A 17,663-nucleotide genomic window follows, 5' to 3' on the forward strand; every position below is an offset into this window, starting at 1 on the left:
GCCATATCCCTTCCAGTGAACCAGATACTGCACAGAGTTCTGCACAAGCCGTGAGTCCGGAATCTTTTCTATCTCATACTCAGGTTGGTCATCAATCAACACAGGGGGGGGGGAGCGGAATCCACGTGCACTGCCGGCTTGAGTAAGGACACATGGAATTATTATTATTATTTAGTATTTATATAGCGCCGACATATTACGCAGCGCTGTACAGTGTATATATATATATATCTTGTCACTAACTGTCCCTCAAAGGAGCTCACAATCTAATCCCTACCATTGCCATATGTCTATATTATGTAGTGTAAGTACTGTAGTCTAGGGCCAATTTTAGGGGGAGCCAATTAACTTATCAGTATGTTTTTGGAAATGATCTCACACCTCGCATGCTGGTAGGGAGATCAATGGCATAAGTGACATTATTGATCTTTCTGGTCACTGGAAAAGGACCCACAAATCTAGGGCCTAGTTTGGGCGACAGTTGCTTTAGAGCCAAATGTTGTGTGGACACCCAGACAAAGTCCCCTGGAGAGAATTGCCATTCAATGGAAAATCTCTTGTCAGCCTGTTTCTTCTGGTTCTGAAAAGCCTTCCCCAAATTTCTTTTCACTATTCCCCAAATTTGCTTTAAGGACCTCTGCCAATTCTCCAGGGCTGGGAACGGAGTAGAAGCCACTGGCAATGGGGCAAACTTAGGTGACCTTCCCGTCATTACCTGAAATGGGGAAAATCCTGAGGAGGAACTTCTCAGATTGTTGTGTGCAAATTCTGCAAACGGCAAAAATGTTACCCAGTCGGTTTGTGCATCTGCAACATAACATCTCAGAAACTGTTCCAGGGACTGATTGACTCTTTCGGTCTGGCCATTGGTCTGTGGGTGGTAGCCTGATGAGAAAGAAAGATCCATGTCTAACTAATGGCAAAATGCCCTCCAAAATTTAGATACAAATTGGACTCTCCGATCTGACACTATATTTTCCGAAATGCCATGCAGCCGGAAAATGTGCTGGATGAAGAGATCAGCCAACTCCTGGGCCGAGGGGAGTCCTTTCAGGGGAACAAAATGAGCCATCTTACTGAATCGATCGACTACCACCCAAATGACCGTCATGCCGTCAGACCTGGGGAGTTCGCCCACAAAATCCATGGACAAATGGGTCCAAGGCTCACTCGGAACTGGTAAAGGCTGCAAAGTTCCAATTGGTGCCTGACGGGAGGGTTTGCTTCTAGCACACACTGCACACTCTCTCACAAACTCCTTACAGTCTGTTGCCAATGACGGCCACCAAGCACATCTAGAAAGTAGATCGTGAGTTCTGGTGGCCCCAGGATGCCCGGCATTCTTGTGGGAATGAAACAATTGCAACAGTTGTAGGCGAAAAGGCAATGGTACAAACAGGACCCCCTCAGGCTTCCCCTCAGGAACATCCTGTTGGAATAAACTCAGAGTGACAGTCCAGTCTTTCCAGGTTTCTGTGGCTGCCAGGACCACCTTTTGAGGTATAATAGTCTCAGGGGCTGAGGGCTGTGCTGTCTCGGGCTCAAAACACCTGGATAAGGCATCAGTCTTGATGTTCTTACTACCAGGGGTATACGTGATCACAAATCTGAATCTCGAAAAGAATACCGACCACCGGGCCTGTCGGGGGCTAAATCTCTTAGCGCCCTCAATGTACTCCAAATTTTTGTGATCAGTATAAACTGTAATGGTGTGTTCTGCCCCTTCTAATCAATGTCGCCATTCTTCAAAGGCCAACTTGATGGCTAGAAGTTCCCGGTTGCCTATATCGTAGTTTTTCTCTGCGGGTGAAAACCTACGTGAAAAATAGGCACAGGGATGAAGTTTCCCCTGCAAACCAGAACGCTGAGACAGCACAGCCCCTACCCCTACCTCTGAGGCATCAACCTCCACGATAAAGGGAAAGGTGACGTCTACATGTCTCAAAATGGGTGCAGAACAGAACAATTTCTTCAGAGTGGAGAAAGCAGCATGGGCCTCTGGGGACCAGTGGTGAGTATCTGCCCCTTTCTTGGTGAGACTGGTGAGAGGTGAGATCACCGTAGAGTACCCCTTTATGAATCTCCTGTAGTAGTTGGCGAACCCCAGGAATCTCTGGAGTGCCTTCAATCCTACAGGCTGAGGCCACTCCAAGACAGCAGAAACCTTTCCAGGGTCCATAGAGAGGCCAGAGGTCGAGATTCTGTACCCCAGAAAGGCAACAGAAGTCACTTTGAAAATGCATTTTTCCAGTTTAGCATACAGCATATTCTGTCTCAACTTTCGTAGCACAAACCCAACATGTTTCCTGTGTTCTAAGATGTTGGAAGAAAAAATCAGTATATCGTCTAAGTATACCAAGACGAATTTGCCCAACACCTCTCTGAACACCTCGTTAATCAGCTCTTGGAAGACGGCCGGGGCGTTACACAACCCGAAGGGCATCACTAGGTACTCGTTATGCCCGTCGGGTGTGTTAACCACTTAAGGACTGCCCCCAGCCGGTGGGCGGCGGCAAAGTCCGGGCCTAAACGACCGCAATACGCCCATCGGCGGGGGCGGCTGCGGGCGTGGTTATGCGGCGATCGCGTCATTCGTGACGCGATCAGCCGCCGGCGACTGGCTCCGCCCCCGTCGCGCTGTAACCCGCCGGCCGTTCGGAAGCGGCGGCGGGTTACTAGCACCCGGATCGCCGCATGTAAACAGTATAATAGGCTTTGTAATGTATACAAAGCCTATTATACTGGCTGCCTCCTGCCCTGGTGGTCCCAGTGTCCGAGGGACCACCAGGGCAGGCTGCAGCCACCCTAGTCTGCACCAAGCACACTGATCCGGCCCCCCCTTCCCTCTGATCGCCCATAGCACCCCTCAGACCCCCCCCTGCCCACCCCCCAGACCCCTGTTTGCACCCAATCACCCCCCTAATCACCCATCATTCACTCCCTGTTACTATCTATAAACGCTATTTTTTTTTAAACCCTAATCTGCCCCCTGCTCCCTCCTGATCACCCCCCACCCCTCAGATTCTCCCCAGACCCCCCCCCCTGTGTACTGTATGCATCTATCCCCCCTGATCACCTGCCAATCACCTGTCAATTACCCATCAATCACCCCCTGTCACTGCCACCCATCAATCAGCCCCTAACCTGCCCCTTGCGGGCAATCTGATCACCCACCCACACCAACAGATCGCCCGCAGATCCGACATCAGATCACCTCCCAAGTGCAGTGTTTACATCTGTTCTGTACTCTAAACACCCACTAATTACCCATCAATCACCCATCAATCACCCCCTATCACCACCTGTCACTGTTACCCATCAGATTAGACCCTAATCTGCCCCTTGCAGGCACCCAATCACCCGCCCACACGCTCAGATTGCCCTCAGACCCCCCCCCTTATCAATTCGCCAGTGCATTATTTACATCTGTTCTTCCCTGTAATAACCCACTGATCACCTGTCAATCACCTGTCAATAACCCATTAATCCCCCCTTGTCACTGCCACCCATCAATCACCCCCTGTCACTGCCACCCATCAATCACCCCCTGTCACTGCCACCCATCAATCAGCCCCTAACCTGCCCCTTGCGGGCAATCTGATCACCCACCCACACCAATAGATCGCCCGCAGATCCGACATCAGATCACCTCCCAAGTGCACTGTTTACATCTGTTCTCTCCTCTAAACACCCACTAATTACCCATCAATAACCCCCTATCACCACCTGTCACTGTTACCCATCAGACTAGACCCTAATCTGCCCCTTGCGGGCACCCAATCACCCGCCCCACATGCTCAGATTGCCCTTAGACCCCCCCCCCCCCCTTATCAATTCGCCAGTGCAATATTTACATCTATTCTTCCCTGTAATAACCCACTGATCACCTGTCAATCACCTGTCAATCACCTATCAATCACCCCCTGTCACTGCCACCCATCAATCAGCCCCTGTCACTGCCACCCATCAATCAGCCCCTAACCTGCCCCTTGCGGGCAATCTGATCACCCACCCACACCATCAGATTGCCCCAGACCTACCCTCAGATCACCTCCAAAGTGCATTGTTTACATCTGTTCTGCCATCTAATCACCCACTGATCACCCATCAATCAGCCCCTGTCACTGATACCCATCAGATTAGACCCATATCTGCCCCTAGGGCACCCACACACCCGCCCACACCCTCAGAATGCCCTCAGACCCCAGCCCTGATCACCTCACCAGTGCATTGCTTGCATCTATTTCCCCCCTCTAATCACACCTTGAGACACCCATCAATCACCTCCTGTCTCCGCCTGTCACCCCCTAGCACACCTACCCATCAGATCAGGCCCTAATTTGCCCCGTGTGGGCTCTTGATCACTCGGCCAAACCCTCAGACCCCCTTCCGATCACCTCCCCAGTGCATTGATTGCATCTATTTTCCCCTCTAACCACCCCCTGAGACACCCATCAATCACCTCCTGTCACCCCCCCTAGCACTCCTATCCATCAGATCAGGCCCAATACAACCTGTCATCTAAGAGGCCACCCTGCTTATGACCGGTTCCACAAAATTTGCCCCCTCATAGACCACCTGTCATCAAAATTTGCAGATGCTTATACCCCTGAACAGTCATTTTGAGAAATTTGGTTTCCCGACTACTCACGGTTTTGGGCCCGTAAAATGCCAGGGCAGTATAGGAACCCCACAAGTGACCCCATTTTAGAAAAAAGACACCCCAAGGTATTCTGTTAGGTGTATGACGAGTTCATAGAAGATTTTATTTTTTGTCAAAAGTTAGAGGAAATTGATTTGTATTGTTTTTTTCACAAAGTGTCATTTTTCACTAACTTGTGACAAAAAATAAAATCTTCTATGAACTCACCATACACCTAACGGAATACCTTGGGGTGTCTTCTTTCTAAAATGGGGTCACTTGTGGGGTTCCTATATTGCCCTGGCATTTTACGGACCCTAAACCGTGAGGAGTAGTCTAGAAAACAAATGCCTCAAAATGACCTTTGAATAGGATGTTGGGCCCCTTAGCGCACCTAGGCTGCAAAAAAAGTGTCACACATGTGGTATCGCCGTACTCAAGAGAAGTAGTATAATGTGTTTTGTGGTGTATTTTTACACATACCCATGCTGGGTGGGAGAAATCTCTCTGTAAATGGACAATAGTGTTTAAAAAAAATCAAAAATGTGTCATTTACAGAGATATTTCTCCCACCCAGCATGGTTATATGTAAAAATACACCACAAAACACATTATACTACTTCTCCTGAGTACGGCGGTACCACATGTGTGACACTTTTTTGCACCCTAACTGCGCAAAGGGGCCCAAAGTCCAATGAGTACCTTTAGGATTTCACAGGTCATTTTGCGGCATTTTTTTTCAGACTACTCCTCACGGTTTAGGGCCCCTAAAATGCCAGGGCAGTATAGGAACCCCACAAGTGACCCCATTTTAGAAAGAAGACACCCCAAGGTATTCTGTTAGGTGTATGATGAGTTCATAGAAGATTTTATTCTTTGTCACAAGTTAGCGGAAATTGATTTGTATTGTTTTTTTTTCACAAAGTGTCATTTTCCGCTAACTTGTGACAAAAAAAAAAATCTTCTATGAACTCACCATACACCTAACGGAATACCTTGGGGTGTCTTCTTTCTAAAATGTTGTCACTTGTAGGGTTCCTATACTGCCCTGGCATTTTAGGGGCCCTAAACCGTGAAGAGTAGTCTAGAATCCAAATGCCTCATAATGACCTGTGAATAGGACGTTAGGCCCCTTAGCGCACCTAGGTTTCAAAAAAGTGTCACACATGTGGTATCGCCGTACTCAGAAGAATTAGTATAATGTGTTTTGGGTTGTATTTTTATACATACCCATGCTGGGTGGGAGAAATATCTCTGTAAATGGACAATTGTGTGTAAAAAAAAATCAAACAATTGTCATTTACAGAGATATTTCTCCCACCAGGCATCTGTATGTGTAAAAATACACCACAAAACACATTATACTACTTCTCCTGAGTACGGCGGTACCACATGTGTGGCATTTTTTTGCACCCTAAGTGCGATAAGGGGCCCAAAGTCCAATGAGTACCTTTAGGATTTCACAGGTCATTTTGCGACATTTGGTTTCAAGACTACTCCTCATGGTTTAGGGCCCCTAAAATGCCAGGGCAGTATAGGAACCCCACAAATGACCCCATTTTAGAAAGAAGACACCCCAAAGTATTCCGTTAGGAGTATGGTGAGTTCATAGAAGATTTTATTTTTTGTCACAAGTTAGCGGAAAATGACACTTTGTGAAAAACACAATTAAAATCAATTTCCGCTAACTTGTGACAAAAAAAATCTTCTATGAACTCACCATACTCCTAACGGAATACCTTGGGGTGTCTTCTTTCTAAAATGGGGTCATTAGTGGGGTTCCTATACTGCCCTGGCATTTTAGGGGCCCTAAACCATGAGGAGTAGTCTTGAAACCAAATGTTGCAAAATGACCTGTGAAATCCTAAAGGTACTCATTGGACTTTGGGCCCCTTAGCACAGTTAGGGTGAAAAAAAGTGTCACACATGTGGTATCGCCGTACTCAGGAGAAGTAGTATAATGTGTTTTGGGGTGTATTTTTACACATACCCATGCTGAGTGGGAGAAATATCTCTGTAAATAGACAATTGTGTGTAAAAAAAATAAAAAATTGTCATTTACGGAGATATTTCTCCCACCCAGCATGGGTATGTGTAAAAATACACCCCAAAACACATTATACTACTTCTCCTGAGTACGGCAATACCACATGTGTGGCACTTTTTTGCAGCCTAACTGCGCTAAGGGGCCCAAAGTCCAATGAGCATCTTTAGGCTTTACAGGGGTGCTTACAATTAGGCACACCCCAAAATGCCAGGACAGTGAACACACCCCACAAATGACCCCATTTTGGAAAGTAGACACTTCAAGGTATTCAGAGAGGAGCATAGTGAGTCTGTGGCAGATTTCATTTTAGAAGTTAGAAGAAATGGAAACTTTTTTTTTTTTTGTCACAAAGTGTCATTTCCCGCTAACTTGTGACAAAAAATAAAATCTTCTATGAACTCACCATGCCTCTCACTGAATACTTCTTCTTCCAAAATGGGGTCATTTGGGGGGTATTTATACTGTCCTGGAATTTTAGCACCTCATGAAACATGACAGGGAGTCAGAAAAGTCAGAGATGCTTGAAAATGGGAAAATTCACTTTTGGCACCATAGTTTGTAAACGTTATACCTTTTACCCAATCCAATAAATATACACTGAATGTTTTTTTTTATCAAAGACATGTAGCAGAATAACTTTTGCGTGCAAATGTATAGGAAATTTTACTTTAATTGAAAAATGTCAGCACAGAAAGTTAAAAAAGTCATTTTTTTGACAAAATTCATGTCTTTTTTGATGAATATAATAAAAAGTAAAACTCGCAGCAGCAATCAAATAGCACCAAAAGAAAGCTGTATTAGTGACAAGAAAAGGAGGTAAAATTCATTTAGGTGGTACGTTGTATGACCGAGCAATAAACCGTGAAAGCTGCAGTGGTCTGAATGGAAAAAAAGGCTCTGGTCCTTAAGGGGCGAAAAGACTGTGATCCTCAAGTGGTTAAAGGCCGTCTTCCATTCATCACTGTCTCTGATACGCACAAAGTTGTATGCACCCCTCAAATCCAGCTTCTAGAAAATCTTAGCATTGGTGACGTGGGTAAACAAATCGTCAATTACAGGCAAAGGATAACGATTTTTTACTGTAATCTTATTTAAGGCCCGATAATCGATGCATGGATGGAGGCCTCCATCCTTTTTTTTTTACGAAAAATAATCCTGCCCCTGCTGGTGACCGAGAGGGGCGAATAAAATCTTTAGCTAAATTTTCTCTGATGTATTCTTGCATAGCCAATTTCTCTGGCCCAGACAGATTATAGAGATGACCTCTAGGGGGCATACAACCAGACCTGAGGTCGATGGGACAATTAAAAGGACGGTGAGGAGGAAGTTTATCTGCTGATTTGGGACTAAACACGTCCGCAAATTCTGAATACTAGCTTGGCAAACCTTCCTTACCCAAGGTTACCTTCGCTAAGCAATGATGATGAAAATGGGTTAGACCAGCTCGTTAGCTGACCTGAAGCCCAATTGATCTGAGGAGAGTGAAGTTGTAACCATGGCATGCCAAGAATGATCGTGGAAGTTGTCATTCGCAAAACCAGAAACTGTAGACTCTCTTTGTGCAACACCCCCACCGTAACACTTAACTCTGGGGTCTGAGACAGAGGGTAGTTACTCTGCAGAGGAGAGTCGTCCACGGCAGTGATCAGAATCCGTTGATTCAAAGGAGAAATAGGAATCCCCAATTTCTTAGCAAATTCGTAATCCATAAAATTGCCTGCTGAGCCAGAATCTAGGAAGGCCTCAGTGGCCACTGTTTGATCTCCCCAAGATATAGAACAAGGGAGAAGCAAACGTTTATCGTCTAGAGGTACAGACTGCGCGCCTAGGGTATTACCTCTGACTACACCTAGGCGGCAGCGTTTCCCGACTTCTTGGGACAATTCTGCACTCTGTGACCCTCCTCTGCACAGTATAAACAGAGTTGTTCTGTTTTTCTGCGATTCTGCTCCACCCGGGACAATCCCGACCGACCAATCTGCATTGGTTCCGGTGGGGGTGAAACGGGCGGAGGAGAGGCGTAGGAAACATATCTCACATTGTTCCTACTCCGAGTCTGTTTCTGATAACATAGACGACTATCAACCCTGACTGCTAATGAAATGGCCTCATCAATAGATTTCGGCTCAGGATGACCCAGCATTAGATCAGATACTGCGTCTGACAACCCTGACAAGAAACAGTCCAGAAGTGCAAATGACCCCCATCTAGCTGAAACTGCCCATTTTCTGAACTCAGCTGCGTAAACTTCAACTGGATCCCTGCCCTGCCGCAAAGTCTTGAGCTTCCGCTCAGCGGTAGAGGCGATGTCCGGATCATCATAAATTATAGCCATAGCTTTAAAAAATTCCTCAACCGATGCTAGGGCCTCATTCCCTGTCTGGAGACTATATGCTCAGGTCTGGGAATCCCCTGAGAGTTTTAATGAACGTAATTCTTTGTGCCACGGTTCCCGACGAATTAGGTCTCAACTCAAAGTACGACACTCGATTTCTAAAATTCTGAAAGTCAGATCTGTGACCAGAAAACTTTTTGGGCACAGGCATACGTAAGTCTGTACCTGGAGGAGATCACACTATATTCACAGCCTTCTGTAGGACTTGTGCAGACCCAGACAAAGCGTTGATCTGGGTCTGATGACTGTCCAGCACTTGGATGAAATTTTCCACCGAGGTGGTGAGTGCATCAAGATGGCTGTTAAGTGCGTCCATTTGGTTTTGGTCTGCCGTTCTGTAACGATCGGTGTCAGCACACAGAGAGAATCTGATTATTGGTGATCTGCAGTATCACCAAGAATACAGATTATACCTGATCATTGATAATCTGCAGAATCACCGATAATGTAAGTATAACTAACCTCTGGACACCTTTATAATGTGAGTGTTTGGTACAACAGTAATGACTTTAAGTAAGTCCACCCAAGGAGCAGGTGGTCTCTGGCAGTATGGGCGATACCGCCTTTTGGGAAGTACAAAAACCGTCCAACAGCCTGAGGCCTCCAAAGGGGTGGAGTCCCAGGCTGAAGGTAGGAAGAACCTGTGAGTGAGTGACACCTGAAAGGTGGATGTCACTAGCAGGTCTGGAGACTATCTCCAAGGAGAGAGATAGCTCTCTAGGTCGGGCAGGCCAGGTCGGCAACACACAGACAGACAAGGTACATAGACAGAAGGCTGGTTCGGTATCCAAAGGCAGGCAGGGTTTGGCAACAGATAATCAGATATGCGTAGGTACCGAATCAGAAAGCAGAGGGATAGTCAGGAATGCAATAGGTCATAACAGATATCAACAATGCCTAGTCTTGGGTGTGAGGTCCGTGGTCTCTACACCCTGGAACTAATCTGGAGTATAATATGATGGTACAGAGTCTTCCTAGACTTAGGTGTGAGGTCCATGGTCTCGACACCCTGGAACTAGTCTGGAGTATAACAGAATGATAACACAGAGTCCCTAATCTTTGGTGTGAGGTCCGTGGTCTCGACACCCTGGAACTAGTCTGGAGTACAACAGAATGATAACACAAAGTCCCTAATCTTGGGTGTGAGGTCCGTGGTCTCAACACCCTGGAACTAGTCTGAAGTATAACAGAATGATAATACAGAGTCCCTAATCTTGGGTGTGAGGTCCGTAGTCCCAACACCCTGGAACTAGTCTGAAGTATAACACAATAATACACAGAAGTAATCTGGCTCAGTGTGAATTCCCAGGTCCTCCTGGTTCTAACACACTGTAGGATCTCACTAAGGTCTGAGTGCTTCCACGTAGTGTTCGCAACGGCAGACAACTTGAGACTGACCAGCAGTGACTATATATAGCGTGGCGCTCTCCGGCGCCACCCATCAGCGATCAACCAATAGCCACTTGCTTTGAGGTCAGCTGACCAACCTGGTCAGCTGATCCCTCCTTGTTTGTCATAAACGTTCTGCCTCTCAGCGCACGCGCGCGTATTCCTCAGCCTGTGTGAACTAACAGGCCCAGCCACCCCAGACGCACGCTGCTGCATGCAAACCGCCGCTCTGGACGCGGAATCAGCCGCCTTGCCGCCAGTACACGTGCTGGCTTTTCCGCGTTTTATCACAGTGGTATAGCCTGTCCCGGTCCGAGACTTTCTTGAGGTATTATTGGAAGTATGATTTGGCCCACAGCACCAAATATTTCGTTTTACCTATTCATATAAACAAATTGAACATCTGTATATATATCTGTATATATATAGATTCCCCAACTTCCCCGGAAAAAAAAACCTCAATAATTCTTCTTCAAACCAATATTAACCATTTGAAAAAAAGGGCATAATTATGCAATAAAAAACATTAATGCCCCATGCAATTGCTATTTGTAACATATGGTGCAGATACTGTATAGATAGTATGAAAATGATCTTCCTGAGTGTCAGCATACCAGAAACAAACATATTAGCCTCTTTTTAAAAAAAAAATGTGTGCAATTATGCAACAAGATATCATCATATCAAGAATAAGCTAAAGCTTGCAAACTTGTTTGAAAGATATAACACAGTTATGCATCAAAGTCATTAAAGAGACAGTATAGCTAATTTTTGTAGCATATAATGCATATAGAAATTATGTTGAATATGCTCCCTGAGTGACAGAATAGTTGTTAGTGGAGTTCTCAGTGGCACAAGGCATATGCCTTTTACACTCATATACTGAAGCAGGATTCCAGGCATCAATAAATGCAGAGAAAAAAAGGATTCAGTTATTTGCAGCTACCATCTTAGATAGAGCGATCAACAATCAAATAGTAAATGTGCAGTACAGTTTAACGTTTAGGGCCTCCAGTCGGGCAAGCTATCACCATGCCCTGAAGTTCCATCCACTTTATAGCTTCTCCCGGGTCAGTGAAAAAAATGACTTTATCATTATGCTGGACCCTAAGCTCAGCAGGAAACATTATGCTGTATTCAACACTATTTTTACGAACACTTTGTTTAGCGCGAAAAAAAGTCCCTTTTACACTGAATCTCAGCAGAGTAGTCTTGGTATATGCAGGGCCGGCCCTAGACTTTTTGCCGCCTGAGGCAAATTTTGAAAAAATTATTGCTGCCCCCCGGGGGGGGGGGGGGGGGGGAGGCGCCTCCGAGCTGGAGGGGTAGCGGGCAGGACGGGGGTATTGGGCCTAGCGGCGGGGAGGGAGGTCGGACCCCCTCCCTCGCCTGGGTCCCCCGATCTGCGCTCCCCTCCAGCCTTAAATAGATCAGAAGCAGCCGCTACTTGTAAGAGGCACGGGCGGGGAGGACTCACCTCTTCCTCGTTCCAGGCCAGCGTGCGCTCCACTGACGTCACTTCCTTCAATGCCGCCCACTGTATTGTAAGTGGACGGCGTTGCAGGAAATGACATCAGTGGAGCGCACGCTAGAACGAGGAAAAGGTGAGTCCTCCCCGCCCGTACCTCTTACGAGTAGCGGCTGCTTCTGAACTATTTAAGGCTGGAGGGGAGCGCAGATCGGGGACCCAGGCGAGGGAGGGGGGGTCCGACCCCCCTCCCCGCCGCTAGGCTCAATACCCCTGTCCTGCCCCCTACCCCTCCAGCTCGGCGGCCGGCTCCCCGCACCTACCGACGGGCGGATGCCGCCGCTAGAAATGTGCCGCCTGAGGCAAAAGTTTCACCCCGCCTCATGAGCGGGCCGGCCCTGGGTATATGGAAACTTTAACACCATTAATTTGTAAATCATGGACTTTCCGGGCTGCCCTCAGGATTTCAAATTTGTCCCGATAATTAAGGCAACCATAGGTCTTGGTACAGAGCCAGGTTTCGGAGGGCCCCCGGGGACCCGATGTGCACGCTCTATACTAAAAGCACAAGAAAGTTGCATGTCTGGGAGAGATTCCTTCAGCCAGTTTTCTAGAAATATTCAGCCAGTTTTCTAGAAAGCGCAGATTGGAACGCCGACAACGATTCTCTAAATCATCCAGCTTGAATGTGTGGCCCTCCGACACTCTCTGCATATCACCTAAGGAGGACTGAAGAGGTCTCACAGCGTCCTCTACTGAACTCATTCTCCTTTCTGTTTCCCTAGTGCTATCTCTCAGATTAGCCAAATCATGCTTGACAAACGATAACTCAGTGTGTATGGTGTCAAGACATCTTGGCGGCAGGAGTCAGTCTCTTCTTGGTTAACCCCATGGGCAAAACGGGTTAATTTTTCAGCTGAGGTGAGGGGTGGCCCGTATTTTGTCATGCTGGTGTCTGGGGAGATGTGTGCTGTGCCTTGGGAGGGTGAGGAACACAGTCTTGGGGCTAGGGTTGCCACCTTTTGACTGAAAAAATACCGGCTTTAGGGTGTGGCCTGGAGGTGTGGCCTAAAAGTGGGAGTGGTTTGTTATGACCTTTTTTTCAAACATAGCACAAGAAAGTTGAATATTTACAGAAATAGAAACAAATGTTAAAGGGATCCTAAAAGCAAGGATCCCTGGGGCTTCTACTAGCCCCCTGAAGCTGTCCTGTGCCCGCCCAGCCACTCACTGATGCTTCGGTTTCCCACCGTGGGTCAGTTTCATGTTTGCCAATTCAGAGTCGGTGGGCCACTGCGCCTGCACAGCTCTGTCCAAGCATGTCCAAGCATTCTCGTCTGCTATAGCATCCTGCGCAGGACGCCATTGTGGATGGGAATGTGAAGGATACGTGTGGACATAGCTGTGCAGGCGCAGTGGCCCGCCGACCCTGAGTAGGCAAAAACGAAACTAACCCCTAGGAAGGAATGGAGGATCGTTGAGGACCGGTGAAGGCACAGGACGGCTGCAGGGGGTAGGTAGAAGTCCCAGGTAAGTGAAACATTTTTTTTCCTTGCCTTTAGGATCCCTTTAAATAGTTTAAAGAACACCTGTAAAAAAAAAGTGCCCATGGGTGGTACTTGCCTCTGAATCCTAAGGTTTCCTCCATCCTCCTCGGGCAGCCTGATCCTGCGCTGGGACCTCCGGACAAAAGAAAACAAAAACAATCCACGTTGCCATTGTGCGCCATCTGGCGAAAATAACCAAGCCTGATCGGGTCTGCTCTACTGCGTGAGCCGAGCGGGAAACTGCTGGTGCGCATGCACACGTGCCAATAAGCAGGCAACAAGGAGATCTTGGGGGTAGGTCCTAGCTTTGGAACGCCCCTGCCGAGGACAGGGGAAGCCTCATTAGGATCCAGAGGCTTCCCTTTATGAGGTAAATAACCCCAGGGGCACTTTTTTCCCTACAGGCACACTTTAAAAGTGCCCATTAATTATACAATTCCACAGCTGATCAATCATTTCCAATGATAATCAATCGGAAAGAATCGGTTGCGCCCATTATCGACCGAATTACTGGTAGCCAAGTCAATCAGATTAATAGAATCGACCCATTTTTCGGATTGGTCCCAATGTAATTGGCTAGCAGGAATTTGGCCATTAATGGGCATGACCAATTGTTTCTGACTGATTACTGTGGAAATGATCGACCAGCCACAGAATTGTATCATTAATTGGTACATGTTCCTGAGATCTCAGAAGAAGATTTTATACTCACCTGGGGCTTCCTCCAATCCCATGAGCACCGAATCGTCCCTCAACATCCTCCCAAGTGCCTCCATTTGGCCGCAATCAGCCCCGGTAATTTGGCTCAGTCGCATCAGTCGGCTCTTCTGCGCATGCACGGAGGGGCTGCGCATGCACAGAAGACCCCGACTTGCCACGACTGAGCCAGTTACCAGGGCTGATTGCAGCTGAACGGAGGCACCCAGGAGGACAGCGAGTGTTATGGGGCTGGAGGAAGCCCCGGGAATCTGGCTCAGTCGCATCAGTCGGCTCTTCTGCGCATGCACGGAGGGGCTGCGCATGCACAGAAGACCCCGACTTGCCGCGACTGAGCCAGTTACCAGGGCTGATTGCAGCTGAACAGAGGCACCCAGGAGGACAGCAAGTGTTATGGGGCTGGAGGAAGCCCCGGGTGAGTATAAAATCTTCCTATTCTGAGATCTCAGGTACACTTTATAAGTACCTAAACCGTTTGAACTAAAATGAGATTCTCTCACCTTCTCCCACCAGCCGCCTGCAGACGGTCCTCAATTACCCCGCTGCAGGTTAGTTTAGTTTTTGCCAACTTTTTGCCGTGCCCACATGTGGCCTTCACATTTTCCTCCGCAATAGAAGGGGAACGTGAAGGATACGCATGGCAAGGGCTGCGCAGGCGCAGTGGCCTGCTGACTTTTAGTCAGCAAAAACTAAAATAACCTGTGGTGGGGGAACAGAGGATCGTTGAGGAGCGGCGTGGGACAGGACGGCTGCAGGGGGCTGGGAGAAGCCCCAGGTAAGTGAATCTCATTTTAATTCAAAAGGTTTAGTTTCCCTTTAAAAGTCTGGAAGGGAGGATAGGGGCTGATGGAGGTTTGGGGAGAGAGTGTAAAGAGAGAGAAAGTGACTCTGTGTGTGTTCACTCTACCTGCTGGACAGGCTCAGGTCATTTGGATGCTCCTGTCTCCCTGCTGTCACACAGCATAAGCCAGTCATCTGAACTTGACCCCTCTCCTCTCCACAGTTCTGCCTGCTGCCTGGGGGGCTGGGACAGTGTCTCTTGAAGTTTGGCTGGCTGTGTCTCATTCTCTCTCTCTTCTCCTGGAGTCCTGGCTCTCCACGAGTTGTCTGGGGGTTGGGCTCTGCAGAAATTTCCAGCCTCTCTCTCTCCTCTCTGTCGGTCGTCCTCTGCTGAGCTGCTCTGACTGTTGATTTGTCTCGCTCTCTCTTCATAGTCCGTGGCTCAGGCTCAGCAGCCAAGTGACTCCATACACTCCCCCAGCTGAACAAGCTGGCTGCTTGTGTGAGGCAAGCTGAGACGAGTGGCAACTATTCAGGCCACGTGCTCTGCTCTGCTGTAGCTGCTCCGAGCCAGCTCTCTCACTGTCACAGGCTCACAGCCAGTCCTGGCTCCTCCTCCTCTTATAGTCTTCAGCAGCGCAGGGGAAAATACAGCCACTCCCGTGATTGGCTGGCAGTACGTGACCAGCCAATCCGAGAGAAGAGAGGAGGGAATTGTGTGAGGGTGATCAGCCTGGGGCTATTTTTTCCGGTATATGACGTGCCGGAAATAATTAAATACCGGTGTCCGGCTTTTTAGCTGTTTTTCCGGCCAGGCCGGCCAGATAACGGCCGGTTGGCAACCCTACTTGGGGCTGCCAGCACTTACTTGTGGAGCCTAGTCCGGCTCTGAGTAAAATAGAGGTCCCGGCTTCTGCGGCCTGTATACTCGCGGCTGATGTCCGCCGTGGATCTGCACAGGAGAGGTGTCTGTGTGACGAGCGGGAGCTGGGGAGACGGACCCGTCACTTTTCGCCATTGCTGCTGGGCTGCAGAGGTGGAGAATGCTCAGTGTAGTGCTCGGACTGGAAGAGCAGACGGAGAAGAGGTCCTCACACCATCATGGCTAGCCATGCCCCCACAATGGGCAAACATTGACCAAATAATTTATATATAAGTATTGTAAAATTTAAGCAATTTTTCATTACATTATTTTCACTGGAGTTCCTCTTCAATTGAGCAACTGTGCTTACCCACAATGCATCACTACTGAATATGCAGAAGATAGCAGTTCATAAATGGTTGAAGTGGAGATGCTAAATATATGGGTCTGTGAATCAATTTAAAGGGTTGAAAATTAGGCTATAACCCTGGTAGCCTGTACCTGATAGTAGGATCATCAGATATTAAAGAACTTTAACCAAGGATTGAACTTCATCCCAATCAGGAGCCGATACCCCCTTCCCCATGAGAAATCTTAACCTTTTCTTGAATAGATCATTAGAGCGGTCTGTGTGGCTGATATTGTTGTGAAACCCCTACCACAGTGTGATGTCATGCTGTCTGTGCACCTCATTGCATTGTGGGAAATAACATTTTTTTCCAACTGCCAAGCAAGCACTGTGCATAGAACTCTCAGTAACGAACATTCTGTACAGATCACCTGGCAGGACTAGTCTAAAGCTGTGGCCAACTGTGATAAATTTTAGAATGTAAATCAGGGAACGGAACGATTTTACAATGGTTAAACTCAAGCGATCTATAAATGAATAGTGTAAAAAAATAAGCAATGGTATTCATTATGTTTTCACTACAGATTTTTTTTATGCTTGTTAGAAAGGTTATAGACAGCATATGTACAGATACTACTCCTCTGCTGACTTGGGCTGCGCTGTAACAGCTGATTTCTCCTCTCTCCCTGCTGAAGCTGTACTGGACCATGCAGGCTGCTGGAAGACAGTAGATACACAGATTGTAATTAAGTAGGCAGGATAAATCATTTGCTGACACTGTGTTTTACACTCCGCTCCTTCTGCTCAGTGCATTACCTCCTCAACATCTTATGTATACTAAGTTGTGTTTAACTGTTTGAATGCTGTTCTGCTAAAAAAAAAATTGGTAGTATATTATATGCTGTAAATAATCTTTTAGAGCAAAGATAAAATGCTGGGTTTCACACCGTTAAACAAACATACCTTCTGTTTAACATCAGGCTTTTTTCCCCAATCATTATCAGATGCTTTAACACACTTCATTTTCCTACAGTTAGAAACTTATTTTACATTTCTTCTTGTATACTTCAACCCAATGCTGATACCTAGGGGCGTCTCTAGCCATTTTGTCAATCCAGGCGAGAAATCCTGTGGCACCCCCCCCCCCCTCCCCGTGATTTCCCCCCAGTCCCATACCCTGCACCCCTCATGGTGAACACCACTCCTGTGGTGAACCCTACCCCCAAGACCCCCGAAAATCATAATGCAGCAGCGTTTCACCAGAAAATATACTTATTGCGGCATGGGTTCACCAGAAAATAGTTGTTATGCAGCAGAGCGTTTCACCATAAAATATACTTATTGCGGCATGCACTCACACACACCACACACAGTACACACACACACACACACTATACACACACACACAGTGTACACACACACACACACAGTACACACACTGCACACAACATACACAATATACACAGT

This window comes from Hyperolius riggenbachi, chromosome 4 (assembly GCF_040937935.1).
Source record: "Hyperolius riggenbachi isolate aHypRig1 chromosome 4, aHypRig1.pri, whole genome shotgun sequence".
Taxonomy (NCBI): Eukaryota; Metazoa; Chordata; class Amphibia; order Anura; family Hyperoliidae; genus Hyperolius; species Hyperolius riggenbachi.